The following is a 4,722-nucleotide window of genomic DNA, read 5'->3' as shown; positions in this document are numbered from 1 at the left end:
GGCCTTCTTCCTGCTTTCCCTTTCGCCTCCCTGCATTGTGCCTACATATGCAAATTAACCACCATCTTGTTGGCAGTTAACTGCCAATCTTAGTTGGCAGTTAATTTGCACATAGCCCCGATTAGCCAATGAAAAGGGTAGCGTTGTACGCCAATTACCATTTTTCTCTTTTATTAGTGTAGATAATAGCACCTTATTTCATATGGATTCATATATCCCAAATGAAATCTATATTTAAAGAATTCAGAGCAATAGGACATCTTAATAAGTATGAGAAGCATAATCTATGCAAAGGCATAGGAGACAGATAACCTTTAAAAATAAATAGGACTTGACTGGCAGATATCAGTGGGGAGACGGATGGGGGACAGGAAGAGACTAACCAAAGAACGCCTATGCATATATGCATAGCCCAGGGATACAGACAATAGGCTGGTGACGGCCTGTGGTGGTGGGAGCTGGAAGGACGTGACAAAGGGAGGGGAAATCGGGGACATCTGTACTACTGCCAACAATAATTTTAAAAAACGAAATAACTTCGTAGATAGGATTTGGAACTGAGGATTCATAGAGAGATACCTCGAACAGTGGGATCATGAGAACAGAGGCCCAGAAGTGGGCATGACACAGACTACTTACATTTAACTGAGAAGGGCAAATGTGCATGGATGAGGAGGGACAGAAACACATACTCCTTTAAATAGGCCTATCCACCTGTTACAAAGACTATCCTTTCTTTTGCTGGAACTAATTCTCTGACCTTTAGTTTCCTTTGGCATGTCACTGCCAGTGCAAGGCCTAATTCTATATTCAAAGTTTACAAAATAGTTTTCTTGACTCATTAGATTTTTATTGAATTACTTTCTATCCCAGCTCTTAATTAAGTTTTATGCTAGACCGACTGGTATGGCTCAGTAGTGACCATCAAACTATGAACCAGGAGGTCATGGTTCAGTTCCATGTCAGGACACATACCTGGGTTGCAGACTTGATCTCCAGTAGGAGGAGTACAAAAGACAGCTGATTGATGATTTCCTATAATGATTGATGTTTCTATCTCTCTCTCACTGTCCCTTCTCTCTGAAATCTATAAAAACATATTTTTAAAAGTTTAAAAAGTTTTATGCCAATTATCATTCACTTTTTTCATGTTGTTTTCCAATTATCACCTATGTATTTTATATCTGTACATTTAATCTCCTCCAAATAAATAGCAAGCTCTTAAAAATCAGTACACGTACTTACTACATCTTTGAACTTCATCTATATATTTTCAGAGTTTTAAATACGTGTTTTAATTAATAATTTATGTAGTTGAAAGAAACATATATTCAAAAAATCATCTACATTCTAAATGTTCTTTTTTATGTTTTTTCTCATTTAGTCTCTATTTTGTATTGCCTTCTTTCAAGAGGACTTTGCTATTCTCTCTCTGCCTGAACATATAAATATGTACATACACACACACACAGGTATATGAACTCATAATCTATACAAATAACACACCAAGAAGCAAATTTTCAAAGAAGAATAGTGTTTCAATTTTCAAATCAAACTATAAGCTTCTTTGTTGTGTTAGGTAAGGATAGCATCTTAGCAAGTTAGAAAAGGAAGGTGTCCTTAAAATCAACAATAAAGTTCTGTTATGTATGCATAGAAAGTAACGACTGTATGTCTAAGGCAGTGTTTGTGTCTGTCTGCTGTCAATCACCTTCCTCCCTTTATTAGTCTGAGGTAGAAGATAAACATCAAGACTGACAGTTGTGTGTCCTTTGTAATTTTGTGTCACCATCACAGAAAAGAGTATATTATGTCATCACTCAAGTCTGTCACATTTGATGTATTATTCTATTTCTTTTAAAGACTGTTTTCCCCATGATCCTCATATTTATGATGTATTATTTTATTATAGAAATATTTTCCCATAATATAATGTCCTGTACCACAGGCAAGAGCATTTGAGCTGCTGCCCAAACCTCCAGAATATAGAGATGCTTTGTTTTTAAAAAAATAAATTCTAAAATAAGAGAAAGAATAAATATGATAAGTGGATTTTCTTTTTTTCAAAACCTGGTATCACAAGGAAACTGCAGTGAATTTCTATATATTTATGACATGTAATTCAAACAGTGAATTTTAATATTTTTAGCATTGACAAATGAGGTATCTTAGTGCTAAAACAAGAAATGCTTTTAAAAAATTAAGTTATCTTTATGATACAGCATATGGGGTATTTCTTTAAGTAATGTATATTTGTTCAGAAAATTGATATCTGATCTGAAATGGTGATAAAAAGTGGTGAGTAGAAGGTGTAAGCAGACATTAATATGATTAACATGACAATGTAACTTTTTTTTCTATTTTCTGGAGCTTTGTCTGCTTCTATGTTTTCTTATTTTCACATTTTACAATGAGATTTTATGGTATGTTTATTGCTAACAGGCAATCTAAATATATGACGTGAATCTATAGCTAGTAAATACTCAATATAAATAATCATATAATAAAGCACTAAAACATGATTTAGTCTATATTTTCTAAAGTTTTAATGTTTTTAAATAAGTACTATAACAATTGATGTAATGGGAAAATTCAGAAAATACAAAGAAGCAGAAAAACAATCAACTCAAATTTTAACACTTGATTAAGTACTTTATCTGTTTTATCATAAAATTATCTATTGAATGCTTATTTTTGCATACTTCTGTTTTCAGTTAGGATTATAACATTTCCCCTTATTAAAGGTTTTCCTCTACTTAAAAATGAAGGCTTTTTGATATTTAAAAAGTTTATCTTCAAATGTTGGATATTAAATATATTTATACCTTTATTATAAATAACATTTTATGATCACTGATTTTTGTGCATAAATATGGTTAAAATTAAAATGACTTCCACTAGGAGGAAGAGACCATGTCAATACTTCCCTATAACTGATAGCCAGTTCTCTTGATTTTCTTCCTTTCTGTAATAAAATATCTTCAAATTATTTTCTTAAACAAAGGAAATAGATGGTATTTTTCTGGGGCCTAGAATATCTAACTTTTTTTTTCTAGAGCAATATCATGTGGAAGATAAATTAGTTGGTTATAAAATTTTGGCCTTAAAACCTTTTATCCTCAAAGTTGTGATGAAATTGCTCCTTTCATTTTCAGGAATTTAATAACTTTTAAAATGAAAACACAAATTAATTTTAACCATAGAAATTGTATTATGTGTCTTTAGTTACAATTGTCACAGTATTATTTTTTCAATATATTTCTCAATAACTGAGAATACACACACACACACACACACACACGTGTATGTGCACAGGAGAAAAGGATACATATAGAGACAGTTCTCTTGTCATATGTGCTAATTTTTTCTGCATTTGGAGACATCTCAAGTTGGTTACATCATTTTTTTTCACTTTCACTACATTTATATTGCTTTGACTGCTCCTTTTACTTTGGACTTGAATTATTTTATATTTGTATTCTATCTTCTTCTGTATTTTTGATTGTATCCTATTTTTATTATATTTCAAATTACATTTTTTCTGTGTCTTTCTGCTCTTTTTGAGTAAGAGTTTTATGTTATTTTAGTGCATTGAGAGTTCTAAAGACTTATCTAATATTTATTTTCTGGTTTATGTAGTAAATCCTATAAAATTGTTTAGGAGTATGTTTCTATCTTTTGATAAATACTATTTTTATAGAATCTATGTTATATTTTGCTTTACTCAATTTTGTTATAGTAATGCTAATTTCATGAACAAACTTGCACATTTAAAAAATTAAAGGCAATCGAATTTTAATTCTCTCTAAAGTACTGTTCAGTTAAAAGTCTTTAGCATTTTGTAGCATTTTGATCTGTGGGGATCCAGCCACCCAGGGCTCTTCCATTTTGTGTCATTCCCATTGCCTAGAGCTTTGGAAGTCCCAGCTTCCAAACAGGAGATGGATGATGAGAGCAGGGAGAAGCTCTTCCAACTTCTTAAAAGCCTGAGCAGTTAAGTAAATGTTACCACTTTACTCAGTTCTTAAAGGTTAAACCTAGTGAAATGGTTTTACTCCAAAATAAGGAGTTGCTGAGACAAGTAGCCATTCACTAAGCAACTACCTCCTGGATTTGAATAATGAACAAAATATGCTCTTCATTCCTTATTTTATTTGTAGCATATTTTACTTGTAGAAAATTAGTTATCTTAGCCTCAATCAATCTTTAATAAAGAGAAGTCTACCCACATGTAATTCATTATGACATTGAATATGTGAATATTACTCTCATTTCTCTTCTTATCCTACAACCGTATGGTAGATAATATGTTAGTTCCTAGCACAATCCCCAGTGTATGTTTTGTTTAATCATAGGTAGCCCTGTAGATCTCAGATGGGATCTCAACTGTACTAATTTTCCTGGGATATAGTATGATTGTATTCTTCATGATGCATTGCTACCAAAGCTCTCCTTGTGTCCACTTCTGCATATACAGGAGTTGGCAAAGGAAGGTTTACATTTGTGGAAAAAGTCATGCAGGTTATGATTACTACAATAGCTTTATTAATTCTGTGTTTAGCATTCTTGCAATGTAAGCCTACTTTTGGCAACCCTGTATTTTACTTGTGAATTCTGAACCTCCTTGAATACAATGCACCACTGCCACTTTGTATCCAATTTGTATACAGGATATTGCTTTTACTTTGCCTAACAGATTATTACAATGTCAGATCTCTGGGG

General features: G+C 32.3%; 1 protein-coding gene and 1 long non-coding RNA gene across 3 annotated transcripts in view; one reads left to right on the top strand and one right to left on the bottom strand.

Moving 5' to 3' along the window:
• The window catches only part of CADM2 (cell adhesion molecule 2), a 1,222,723-nt gene that overhangs the window by 1,000,528 nt on the left and 217,473 nt on the right, over window positions 1-4,722 (top strand). The window lies entirely within an intron of this gene.
• The window catches only part of LOC107183860, a 14,213-nt gene continuing 13,356 nt past the window's right edge, over window positions 3,866-4,722 (bottom strand). The window contains exon 3 of the long non-coding RNA XR_001514664.1: window positions 3,866-3,880. This is a non-coding gene — a long non-coding RNA (uncharacterized LOC107183860). The remainder of the gene's footprint in view (window positions 3,881-4,722) is intronic.

This window comes from Myotis davidii, unplaced genomic scaffold, assembly GCF_000327345.1.
Source record: "Myotis davidii unplaced genomic scaffold, ASM32734v1 scaffold42, whole genome shotgun sequence".
NCBI classification, from domain to species: domain Eukaryota; kingdom Metazoa; phylum Chordata; class Mammalia; order Chiroptera; family Vespertilionidae; genus Myotis; species Myotis davidii.
Note: the sequence above shows the minus strand (reverse complement) of the source record. Positions and strands in the feature narration are given on the sequence as shown.